Source organism: Haliotis rubra, unplaced genomic scaffold (genome assembly GCF_003918875.1).
Source record: "Haliotis rubra isolate DU_JTF1 unplaced genomic scaffold, ASM391887v1 Scf1422, whole genome shotgun sequence".
NCBI lineage: Eukaryota > Metazoa > Mollusca > Gastropoda > Lepetellida > Haliotidae > Haliotis > Haliotis rubra.
The window spans coordinates 99,055-113,635 of NW_025765362.1; the positions used below are offsets into that span (position 1 = coordinate 99,055).

At 49.1% G+C, this 14,581-nt stretch overlaps 1 protein-coding gene across 1 annotated transcript in view; it reads left to right on the plus strand.

Annotated features, from left to right (window-relative positions):
• The window catches only part of LOC124269138 (beta-1,4-galactosyltransferase 4-like), an 87,847-nt gene that overhangs the window by 58,948 nt on the left and 14,318 nt on the right, over positions 1-14,581 (plus strand). The gene's annotated exons all lie outside the window — the stretch shown is intronic.

Below are 14,581 nucleotides of genomic sequence, written 5' to 3' on the forward strand. Positions count from 1 at the left end.
ATAGGGAACCCTGTAAGCGCCGCTCGGTAAGTACAAACACACGGAGGATATAGGGAACCCTGTAAGCGCCCCTCGGTAAGTACAAACACAGGATGTAGGGGGAGGAAACGGTAAGTACAATAGGGAACCCTGTAAGCGCCAAACGGTAAGTACAAACACATGGAGGATATAGGGAACCATGTAAGCGCCAAACGGTAAGTACAAACACACGGAGGATATAGGGAACCCTGTAAGCGCCACTCGGTAAGTACAAACACACGGAGGATATAGGGAACCCTGTAAGCGCCTCGGTAAGTACAAACACACGGAGGATATAGGGAACCCTGGCGCCACTCAGTGAGTACAAACACACAGTGGATATAGGGAACCCACTAAGTACAAACACACGGAGGGTATAGGGAACCCTGTAAGCGCCACTCGGTAGTACAAAGTACAACCACATGGAGGGTATAGGGAACCCTGTAAGTGCCAAGCGGTAAGTACAACAACCACACGGAGGATATAGGGAACCCTGTAAGCGCCACTCGGTAAGTACAAACACACGGTGGATATAGGGGAACGTTCTCGGTAAGTACAAACACACGGAGGATATAGGGAACCCTGTAAGTACAAACACAAGTGGTATAGAACCACTCGGTAAGTACAAACACACGGAGGATATAGGGAACCCTGTAAGCGCCACTCGGTAAGTACAAACACACGGAGGGATATAGGGAACCCTGTAAGCGCCAAACGGTAAGTACAAACACACATGGAGGATATAGGGAACCCTGTAAGCGCCAAACGGTAAGTACAAACACACGGAGGATATAGGGAACCCTGTAAGCGCCATCGGAAGGTAAGTACAAACACACGGAGGATATAGGGAACCCTGTAAGCGCCACTCGGTAAGTACAAACACACGGAGGATATAGGGAACCCTGTAAGCGCCAAAAGTACAACCACACGGAGGATATAGGGAACCCTGTAAGCACCACTCGGTAAGTACAACCACATGGAGGGTATAGGGAACCCTGTAAGCGCCAAACAGGTAGGGAACCCTGTACAAACACACGGAGGAAATAGGGAACCCTGTAAGCGCCACTCGGTAAGTACAAACACACGGTGGATATAGGGAACGCTCTAAGTACAAACACACGGAGGATGTAGGGAACCCTGTAAGCGCCACTCGGTAAGTACAAACACACGGAGGATATAGGGAACCCTGTAAGCGCCCCTCGGTAAGTACAAACACACGGAGGATGTAGGGAACCCTGTAAGCGCCAAACGGTAAGTACAAACACATGGAGGCTATTGGGAACCCTGTAAGCGCCAAACGGTGAGTACAAACACACGGAGGATAAAGGGAACCCTGTAAGCGCCACTCGGTAAGTACAAACACACGGAGGATATAGGGAACCCTGTAAGCGCCTCTCGGTAAGTACAAACACACACGGAGGGATGTAGGAAATCCTGTAAGCGCCACTCGGTAAATACAAACACACGGAGGATATAGGGAACCCTGTAAGTACAAACACACAGTGGATATAGGGGACCCACTAAGTACAAACACACGGAGGCTATAGGGAACCCTGTAAGCGCCAAACGGTAAGTACAAACACACGGAGGATATAGGGAACCCTGTAAGTACAAACACACAGTGGATATAGGGAACCCACTAAGTACAAACACACGGAGGGTATAGGGAACCCTGTAAGCGCCACTCGGTAAGTACAACCACACGGAGGATATAGGGAACCCTGTAAGCGCCAAACGGTAAGTACAAACACACGGAGGATATAGGGAACCCTGTAAGTACAAACACACAGTGGATATAGGGAACCCTCTAAGTACAAACACACGGAGGATATAGGGAATCCTGTAAGCGCCACTCGGTAAGGACAACCACACGGAGGATATAGGGAACCCTGTAAGCGCCAAACGGTAAGTACAAACACATGGAGGATATAGGGAACCCTGTAAGCGCCACTCGGTATGTACAACCACACGGAGGATATAGGGAACCCTGTAAGCGCCACTCGGTAAGTACAAACACACGGTGGATATAGGGAACTCTCTAAGTACAAACACACGGAGGATATAGGGAACCCTGTAAGTACAAACACACAGTGAATATAGGGAACTAAACAAACACACGGAGGGATATATAGGGAACCCTGTAAGCGCCGCTCGGTAAGTACAAACACACGGAGGATATAGGGAACCCTGTAAGCGCCGCTCGGTAAGTACAAACACACGGAGGATATAGGGGAACCCTGTAAGCGCCCCTCGGTAAAGTACAAACACACAGTGGAGGAGTACAAACACACGGAGGGATATAGGGAACCCTGTAAGCGCCAACTGGTGATACAAACACACTTGGAGGATATAGGGGTAGCGCCACTCGGTAAAAACACACGGAGGATATAGGGAACCCTGTAAGCGCCACTCGGTAAGTACAAACACACGGAGGATATAGGGAACCCTGTAAGCGCCTCTCGGTAAGTAAGTACAAACACACGGAGGATATAGGAACCCTGGAGCGCCCTGTAAGTACAAACACACAGTGGATATAGGGAACCCACTGTAAGTACAAACACACGGAGGGTATAGGGGAACCCTGTAAGCGCCACTCGGTAAGTACAACCACATGGAGGAAATAGGGAACCCTGTAAGTGCCAAACCGTAAGTACAACCACACGGAGGATATAGGGAACCCTGTAAGCGCCACTCGGTAAGTACAAACACACGGTGGATATAGGGAACGTTCTAAGTACAAACACACGGAGGGTATAGGGAACCCTGTAAGCGCCACTCGGTAAGTACAAACACACGGAGGATATAGGGAACCCTGTAAGCGCCAAACGGTAAGTACAAACACACGGAGGATATAGGGAACCCTGTAAGCGCCAAACGGTAAGTACAAACACATGGAGGATATTAGGGAACCCTGTAAGCGCCAAACGGTGTGAAGTACAAACACACGGAGGATATAGGGAACCCTGTAAGCGCCACTCGGTAAGTACAAACACACGGAGGATATAGGGGAACCCTGTAAGCGCCTCTCGGTAAGTACAAACACACGGAGGATATAGGGAACCCTGTAAGCGCCACTCGGTAAAGTACAAACACACGGAGGATATAGGGAACCCTGTAAGTACAAACACACAGTGGATATAGGGGACCCACTAAGTACAAACACACGGAGGATATAGGGAACCCTGTAAGCGCCACCTCGGTAAGTACAAACACACGGAGGATATAGGGGAACCCTGTAAGTACAAACAACACAGTGGATATAGGGAACCACACGGTAAGTACAAACACACGGAGGGCTATAGGGAACCCTGTAAGCGCCACTCGGTAAGTACAAACACACGGAGGATATAGGGAACCCTGTAAGCGCCACTCGGTAAGTACAAACACACACGGAGGATATAGGGAACCCTGTAAGTACAAACACACGGTGGATATAGTACAAACACACGGAGGATATAGGGAACCCTGTAAGCGCCACTCGGTAAGTACAAACACACGGAGGATATAGGGAACCCTGTAAGCGCCAAACGGTAAGTACAAACACACGGAGGATATAGGGAACCCTGTAAAGCGCCACTCAGTAAGTACAAACACACGGTGGATATACCCTGGAAGCGCCTCTAAGTACAAACACACGGAGGGATATAGGGGAACCCTGTAAGTACAAACCACTCGGAGGATATAGGAACCTGTAAGCGCCACTCGGTGAAAGTACAAACACACGGAGGATATAGGGAACCCTGTAAGCGCCCCTCGGTAAGGTACAAACACACGGAGGATATAGGGAACCCTGTAAGCGCCACTCGGTAAGTACAAACACATGGAGGATATGGGAACCCTGTAAGCGCCACTCGGTGAGCAAGTACAAACACACGGAGGATATAGGGAACCCTGTAAGCGCCACTCAGTAAGTACAAACACACGGAGGATATAGGGAACCCTGTAAGCGCCACTCGGTAAGTACAAACACACGGAGGATATAGGGAACCCTGTAAGTACAAACACACGGTGGATATAGGGAACCCACTAAGTACAAACACACGGAGGATATAGGGAACCCTGTAAGCGCCACTCGGTAAAAGTACAAACCACATGGAGGATATAGGGAACCCTGTAAGCGCCAAACGGTAAGTACAACCCTGTAACACACGGAGGGATATAGGGAACCCTGTAAGCGCCACTCAGGTGAAAGTACAAACACACGGAGGATATAGGGAACCCTGTAAGCGCCACTCGGTAAGTACAAACACACGGAGGATATAGGGAACCCTGTAAGCGCCACTCGGTAAGTACAAACACACGGAGGATATAGGGAACCCTGTAAGCGCCAAACGGTAAGTACAAACACACGGAGGATATAGGGAACCCACTAAGTACAAACACACGGTGGATATAGGGAACCCTGTAAGCGCCACGGTAAGTACAAACACACGGAGGATATAGGGAACCCTGTAAAAGTACAAACACACAGAGGATATAGGGGAACCCTCTAAGTACAAACACACGGAGGATATAGGGAACCCTGTAAGCGCCAAACGGTAAAGTACAAACACATGGAGGAGGATATAGGGAACCCTGTAAGTACAAACACACAGTGGATATAGGGAACTCTCTCTAAGTACAAACACACGGAGGATATAGGGAACCCTGTAAGCGCCACTCGGTAGAAGTACAAACACACGGAGGATATAGGGGAACCCTGTAAGTGCCAAACGGTAAGTACAAACACACGGAGGATATAGGGAACCCTGTAAGCGCCACTCGGTAAGTACAAACACACGGAGGATATAGGGAACCCTGCGCCCCTCGGTAAGTACAAACACACGGAGGATATAGGGAACCCTGAAGCGCCACTCGGTAAGTACACAAACACACGGAGGATATAGGGAACCCTGTAAGCGCCAAACGGTAAGTACAAACACATGGAGGATATAGGGAACCCTGTAAGCGCCACTCGGTAAGTACAACCACACGGAGGATATAGGGAACCCTGTAAGCGCCACTCAGTGAAGTACAAACACACGGTGGATATAGGGAACGTTCTAAGTACAAACACACGGAGGTATAGGGGAACCCTGTAAGCGCCACTCGGTAAGTACAAACACACGGAGGATATAGGGAACCCTGTAAGCGCCAAACGGTAGTAAGTACAAACACACGGAGGATATAGGGAACCCTGAACCCACTAAGTACAAACACACAGATATAGGGGAAGCGCCACTCGGTAAGTACAAACACACGGAGGATATAGGGAACCCTGTAAGCGCCACTCGGTAGAAAGTACAAACACACGGAGGATATAGGGAACCCTGTAAGCGCCCCTCGGTAAAAGTACAAACACACGGAGGATATAGGGAACCCTGTAAGCGCCAAACGGTAAGTACAAACACATGGAGGATATAGGGAACCATGTAAGCGCCAAACGGTAGAAAGTACAAACACACAGAGGATATAGGGAACCCTGTAAGCGCCACTCAGTGAAAGTACAAACACACGGAGGATATAGGGAACCCTGTAAGCGCCTCTCGGTAAAGTACAAACACACGGAGGATATAGGGAACCCTGTAAGCGCCTCTACAAACACACACGGTGGATATAGGGAACCCACTGGATAAGTACAAACACACGGAGGGTATAGGGAACCCTGTAAGCGCCACTCGGTAAGTACAACCACATGGAGGAAATAGGGAACCCTGTAAGTGCCAAACCGTAAGTACAACCACACGGAGGATATAGGGAACCCTGTAAGCGCCACTCGGTAAGTACAAACACACGGTGGATATAGGGAACGTTCTAAGTACAAACACACGGAGGGTATAGGGAACCCTGTAAGCGCCACTCGGTAAGTACAACCACACGGAGGATATAGGGAACCCTGTAAGCGCCAAACGGTAAGTACAAACACACGGAGGATATAGGGAACCCTGTAAGTACAAACACACAGTGGATATAGGGAACCCACTAAGTACAAACACACGGAGGATATAGGGAACCCTGTAAGCGCCGCTCGGTAGAAAAGTACAACCACACGGAGGATATAGGGAACCCTGTAAGCGCCAAACGGTAAAGTACAAACACATGGAGGATATAGGGAACCTTGTAAAAGTACAAACACACAGTGGATATAGGGAACTCTCTAAGTACAAACACACGGAGGATATAGGGAACCCTGTAAGCGCCACTCGGTAAGTACAAACACACGGAGGATATAGGGAACCCTGTAAGTGCCAAACGGTAAGTACAAACACACGGAGGATATAGGGAACCCTGTAAGCGCCAAACGGTAAGTACAAACACACGGAGGATATAGGGAACCCTGTAAGTACAAACACACAGTGGATATAGGGAACTCTCTAAGTACAAACACACGGAGGGTATAGGGAACCCTGTAAGCGCCACTCGGTAAGTACAACCACATGGAGGATATAGGGAACCCTGTAAGTGCCAAACGGTTAGTACAACCACACGGAGGATATAGGGAACCCTGTAAGCGCCACTCGGTAAGTACAAACACACGGTGGATATAGGGAACGTTCTAAGTACAAACACACGGAGGGTATAGGGAACCCTGTAAGCGCCACTCGGTAAGTACAAACACACGGAGGATATAGGGAACCCTGTAAGCGCCAAACGGTAAGTACAAACACACGGAGGATATAGGGAACCCTGTAAGTACAAACACACAGTGGATATAGGGAACCCACTAAGTACAAACACACGGAGGGTATAGGGAACCCTGTAAGCGCCACTCGGTAAGTACAACCACACGGAGGATATAGGGAACCCTGTAAGCGCCAAGCGGTAAAGTACAAACACACGGAGGATATAGGGAACCCTGTAAGTACAAACACACAGTGGATATAGGGAACCCTCTAAGTACAAACACACGGAGGATATAGGGAACCCTGTAAGCGCCACTCGGTAAGTACAACCACACGGAGGATATAGGGAACCCTGTAAGCGCCAAACGGTAAGTACAAACACGCGGAGGATATAGGGAACCCTGTAAGCGCCACTCGGTATGTACAACACACGGAGGATATAGGGAACCCTGTAAGCGCCACTCGGTAGAAAGTACAAACACACGGAGGATATAGGGAACCCTGTAAAGTACAAACACACGGTGGATATAGGGAACCCTCTAAGTACAAACACACGGAGGATATAGGGAACCCTGTAAGCGCAAACACACGGAGGATATAGGGTAAGTACAAACACACGGAGGATATAGGGAACCCTGTAAGCGCCAAACGGTAAAAGTACAAACACATGGAGGATATAAAGGGAACCCTGTAAGCGCCAAACGGTAAGTACAAACACACGGAGGATATAGGGAACCCTGTAAGCGCCACTCGGTAAGTACAAACACACGGAGGATATAGGGAACCCTGTAAGCGCCACTCGGTAAGTACAAACACACGGAGGGTATAGGGAACCCTGTAAGCGCCACTCGGTAAGTACAACACACACGGAGGATATAGGGAACCCTGTAAGCGAACTCGGTAAGTACAAACACACGGAGGATATAGGGAACCCTGTAAGTACAAACACACAGTGGATATAGGGAACCCACTAAGTACAAACACACGGAGGGTATAGGGAACCCTGTAAAGCGCCACTCGGTAAGTACAAACACACGGAGGATATACCGGGGAACCCTGTAAGCGCCACTCAGTAAGTACAAACACACGGTGGGAGGATGTAGGAGGGAACCCTGTAAGCGCCACTCGGTAAGTACAAACAAACACATGGAGGATATAGGGAACCATGTAAGCGCCAAACGGTAAGTACAAACACACGGAGGATATAGGGAACCCTGTAAGCGCCACTCGGTAAGTACAAACACACGGAGGATATAGGGAACCCTGTAAGCGCCTCTCGGTAAGTACAAACACACGGAGGATATAGGGAGCCCTGTAAGTACAAACACACAGTGGATATAGGGAACCCTGTAAGCGGAAAAGTAAGTACACACACACGGAGGGTATAGGGAACCCTGTAAGCGCCACTCGGTAAGTACAACCACATGGAGGATATAGGGAACCCTGTAAGTGCCAAACCGGTAAGTACAACCACACGGAGGATATAGGGAACCCTGTAAGCGCCACTCGGTAAGTACAAACACACGGTGGATATAGGGAACGTTCTAAGTACAAACACACGGAGGATATAGGGAACCCTGTAAAGCGCCACTCAGTAAGTACAACCACACGGAGGATATAGGGAACCCTGTAAGCGCCAAACGGTAAGTACAAACACACGGAGGATATAGGGAACCCTGTAAGTACAAACACACAGTGGATATAGTGGGGAACCCACTAAGTAAACACACACGGAGGATATAGGGGAACCCTGTAAGCGCCGCTCGGGTAAGTACAACCACACGGAGGATATAGGGAACCCTGTAAGCGCCAAACGGTAAGTACAAACACACGGAGGATATAGGGAACCCTGTAAGTACAAACACACAGTGGATATAGGGAACTCTCTAAGTACAAACACACGGAGGAGGATATAGGGAACCCTGTAAGCGCCACTCGGTAAGTACAACCACACGGAGGATATAGGGAACCCTGTAAGCGGGGTACAAACACACGGAGGATATGCCAAACGCGGTAAGTACAAACACACGGAGGATATAGGGAACCCTGTACGGTGAAACGGTAAGTACAAACACACGGAGGATATAGGGAACCCTGTAAGCGCCACTCGGTAAGTACAAACACACGGAGGATATAGGGAACCCTGTAAGCGGAACTCGGTAAGTACAAACACACGGAGGATATAGGGAACCCTGTAAGCGCCACTCGGTAAGTACAAACACACGGAGGATATAGGGAACCCTGTAAGTACAAACACACAGTGGATATAGAGCTCTAAGTACAAACACACGGAGGGTATAGGGAACCCAAGCGCCACTCGGTAAGTACAACCACATGGAGGATATAGGGAACCCTGTAAGCGCCAAACGGTTAGTACAACCACACGGAGGATATAGGGAACCCTGTAAGCGCCACTCGGTAAGTACAAACACACGGTGGATATAGGGAACGTTCTAAGTACAAACACACGGAGGATATAGGGAACCCTGTAAGCGCCACTCGGTAAGTACAAGTACAAACACACGGAGGATATAGGGAACCCTGTAAGCGCCAAACGGTAAGTACAAACACACGGAGGATATAGGGAACCCTGTAAGTACAAACACACAGTGGATATAGGGAACCCACTAAGTACAAACACACGGAGGGTATAGGGAACCCTGTAAGCGCCACTCGGTAAGTACAACCACACGGAGGATATAGGGAACCCTGTAAGCGCCAAACGGTAAGTACAAACACACGGAGGGATATAGGGAACCCTTGTAAGTACAAACACACGGTGGATATAGGGAACTCTCTAAGTACAAACACACGGAGGATATAGGGAACCCTGTAAGCGCCACTCGGTAAGTACAAACACACGGAGGATATAGGGAACCCTGTAAGCGCCAAACGGTAAGTACAAACACGCGGAGGATATAGGGAACCCTGTAAGCGCCACTCGGTATGTACAACCACACGGAGGATATAGGGAACCCTGTAAGCGCCACTCGGTAAGTACAAACACACGGAGGATATAGGGAACCCTGTAAGTACAAACACACGGTGGATATAGGGAACCCTCTAAGTACAAACACACGGAGGATATAGGGAACCCTGTAAGCGCCCCTCGGTAAGTACAAACACACGGAGGATGTAGGGAACCCTGTAAGCGCCAAACGGTAAGTACAAACACATGGAGGATATAGGGAACCCTGTAAGCGCCAAACGGTAAGTACAAACACACAGAGGATATAGGGAACCCTGTAAGCGCCACTCGGTAAGTACAAACACACGGAGGATATAGGGAACCCTGTAAGCGCCTCTCGGTAAGTACAAACACACGGAGGATGTAGGGAACCCTGTAAGCGCCACTCGGTAAGTACAAACACACGGAGGATATAGGGAACCCTGTAAGTACAAACACACAGTGGATATAGGGAACCCACTAAGTACAAACACACGGAGGGTATAGGGAACCCTGTAAGCGCCACTCGGTAAGTACAACCACATGGAGGATATAGGGAACCCTGTAAGTGCCAAACGGTAAGTACAACCACACGGAGGATATAGGGAACCCTGTAAGCGCCACTCGGTAAGTACAAACACACGGTGGATATAGGGAACGTTCTAAGTACAAACACACGGAGGATATAGGGAACCCTGTAAGCGCCACTCGGTAAGTACAACCACACGGAGGATATAGGGAACCCTGTAAGCGCCAAACGGTAAGTACAAACACACGGAGGATATAGGGAACCCTGTAAGCGCCACTCGGTATGTACAACCACACGGAGGATATAGGGAACCCTGTAAGCGCCACTCGGTAAGTACAAACACGGAGGATATATAGGGAACCCTGTAAGTACAAACACACAGTGGATATAGGGAACCCTCTAAGTACAAACACACGGAGGATATAGGGAACCCTGTAAGCGCCCCTCGGTAAGTACAAACACACGGAGGATATAGGGAACCCTGTAAGCGCCAAACGGTAAGTACAAACACATGGAGGATATAGGGAACCCTGTAAGCGCCAAACGGTAAGTACAAACACACTGGAGGATATAGGGAACCCTGTAAGCGCCAAACGGTAAGTACAAACACACAGAGGATATAGGGAACCCTGTAAGCGCCACTCGGTAAGTACAAACACACGGAGGATGTAGGGAACCCTGTAAGCGCCTCTCGGTAAGTACAAACACACGGAGGATGTAGGGGAACCCTGTAAAGCTCCACTCGGTAAGTACAAACACACGGAGGATATAGGGAACCCTGTAAGTACAAACACACAGTGGATATAGGGAACCCACTAAGTACAAACACACGGAGGGTATAGGGAACCATGTAAGCGCCACTCGGTAAGTACAACCACATGGAGGATATAGGGAACCCTGTAAGCGCCAAACGGTAAGTACAACCACACGGAGGATATAGGGAACCCTGTAAGCGCCACTCGGTATGTACAACCACACGGAGGATATAGGGAACCCTGTAAGCGCCACTCGGTAAGTACAAACACACGGAGGATATAGGGAACCCTGTAAGTACAAACACACTGTGGATATAGGGAACCCTCTAAGTACAAACACACGGAGGATATAGGGAACCCTGTAAGCGCACCTCGGTAAGTACAAACACACGGAGGATATAGGGAACCCTGTAAGCGCCAAACGGTAAGTACAAACACATGGAGGATATAGGGAACCCTGTAAGCGCCAAACGGTAAGTACAAACACACGGAGGATATAGGGAACCCTGTAAGCGCCACTCGGTAAGTACAAACACACGGAGGATGTAGGGAACCCTGTAAGCGCCTCTCGGTAAGTACAAACACACGGAGGATATAGGGAACCCTGTAAGCGCCACTCGGTAAGTACAAACACACGGAGGATATAGGGAACCCTGTAAGTACAAACACACAGTGGATATAGGGAACCCACTAAGTACAAACACACGGAGGGTATAGGGAACCCTGTAAGCGCCACTCGGTAAGTACAACCACATGGAGGATATAGGGAACCCTGTAAGTGCCAAACGGTAAGTACAACCACACGGAGGATATAGGGAACCCTGTAAGCGCCACTCGGTAAGTACAAACACACGGTGGATATAGGGAACGTTCTAAGTACAAACACACGGAGGATATAGGGAACCCTGTAAGCGCCACTCGGTAAGTACAACCACACGGAGGATATAGGGAACCCTGTAAGCGCCAAACGGTAAGTACAAACACACGGAGGATATAGGGAACCCTGTAAGTACAAACACTCAGTGGATATAGGGAACCCACGCCAGGCGGTTACAAACACACGGAGGATATAGGGAACCCTGTAAGCGCCACTCGGTAAGTACAAACACACGGAGGATATAGGGAACCCTGTAAGCGCCAAACGGTAAAGTACAAACACACAGTGGATATAGGGAACCCTGTAAGTACAAACACACGGAGGATATAGGGAACCCTGTAAGCGCCACTCGGTAAGTACAAACACACGGAGGATATAGGGAACCCTGTAAGCGCCAAACGGTAAGTACAACCACACGGAGGATATAGGGAACCCTGTAAGCGCCACTCGGTAAGTACAAACACACGGAGGATATAGGGAACCCTGTAAGCGCCAAACGGTAAGTACAAACACACGGAGGATATAGGGAACCCTGTAAGTACAAACACACAGTGGATATAGGGAACTCTCTAAGTACAAACACACGGAGGGATATAGGGAACCCTGTAAGCGCCACTCGGTAAGTACAAACCACATGGAGGATATAGGGAACCCTGTAAGTGCCAAACGGTAAGTACAACACACACGGAGGATATAGGGAACCCTGTAAGCGCCACTCGGTAAGTACAAACACACGGTGGATATAGGGAACGTTCGGTAAGTACAAACACACGGAGGGATATAGGGAACCCTGTAAGCGCCACTCGGTAAGTACAAACACACGGAGGATATAGGGAACCCTGTAAGCGCCAAACGGTAAGTACAAACACACACGGAGGATATAGGGAACCCTGTAAGCGCCGCTCGGAACCCACTAAGTACAAACACACGGAGGATATAGGGAACCCTGTAAGCGCCACTCGGTAAGTACAAACACACGGAGGATATAGGGAACCCTGTAAGCGCCACTCGGTAAGTACAACCACACGGAGGATATAGGGAACCCTGTAAGCGCCACTCGGTAAGTACAAACACACGGAGGATATAGGGAACCCTGTAAGCGCCACTCGTACAATGTAGGGAACCACGGAGGATATAGGGAACCCTGTAAGTACAAACACACATGTGAGGATATAGGGAACCCTGTAAGCGCCACACGGTAAGTACAAACACACGGAGGATATAGGGAACCCTGTAAGCGCCCCTCGGTAAGTACAAACACACGGAGGATGTAGGGAACCCTGTAAGCGCCAAACTCGGTAAGTACAAACACACGGAGGATATAGGGAACCCTGTAAGCGCCAAACGGTAAGTACAAACACATGGAGGATATAGGGAACCCTGTAAGCGCCACTCGGTAAGTACAAACACACACGGAGGATATAGGGAACCCTGTAAGCGCCACTCGGTAAGTACAAACACACGGAGGATATAGGGAACCCTGTAAGCGCCACTCGGTAAGTACAAACACACGGAGGATATAGGGAACCCTGTAAGTACAAACACACAGTGGATATAGGGAACCCACTAAGTACAAACACACGGAGGGTATAGGGAACCCTGTAAGCGCCACTCGGTAAGTACAACCACATGGAGGATATAGGGAACCCTGTAAGTGCCAAACGGTAAGTACAACCACACGGAGGATATAGGGAACCCTGTAAGCGCCACTCGGTAAGTACAAACACACGGTGGATATAGGGAACGTTCTAAGTACAAACACACGGAGGGTATAGGGAACCCTGTAAGCGCCACTCGGTAAGTACAACCACACGGAGGAGGATATAGGGAACCCTGTAAGCGCCAAACAGTGAAAGTACAAACACACGGAGGATATAGGGAACCCTGTAAGTACAAACACACAGTGGATATAGGGAACCCACTAAGTACAAACACACGGAGGGTATAGGGAACCCTGTAAGCGCCACTCGGTAAGTACAACCACACGGAGGATATAGGGAACCCTGTAAGCGCCAAACGGTAAGTACAAACACATGGAGGATATAGGGAACCCTGTAAGTACAAACACACAGTGGATATAGGGAACTCTCTAAGTACAAACACACGTAGGATATAGGGAACCCTGTAAGCGCCACTCGGTAAGTACAACCACACGGAGGATATAGGGAACCCTGTAAGCGCCAAACGGTAAGTACAAACACACGGAGGATATAGGGAACCCTGTAAGCGCCAAACGGTAAGTACAAACACACGGAGGATATAGGGAACCTTGTAAGTACAAACACACAGTGGATATAGAGAACCTCTCTAAGTACAAACACACGGAGGGTATAGGGAACCCTGTAAGCGCCACTCGGTAAGTACAACCACATGGAGGAAATAGGGAACCCTGTAAGTGCCAAACGGTAAGTACAACCACACGGAGGATATAGGGAACCCTGTAAGCGCCACTCGGTAAGTACAAACACACGGTGGATATAGGGAACGTTCTAAGTACAAACACACGGAGGGTATAGGGAACCCTGTAAGCGCCACTCGGTAAGTACAAACACACGGAGGATATAGGGAACCCTGTAAGCGCCAAACGGTAAGTACAAACACACGGAGGATATAGGGAACCCTGGAACCCTGTAAGTACAAACACACAGTGGATATAGGGAACCCACTAAGTACAAACACACGGAGGGTATAGGGAACCCTGTAAGCGCCACTCGGTAAGTACAACCACACGGAGGATATAGGGAACCCTGTAAGCGCCAAACGGTAAGTACAAACACACGGAGGATATAGGGAACCCTAAGCGCCAGTACAAAACACACAGTGGATATAGGGAACTCTCTAAAAGTACAAACA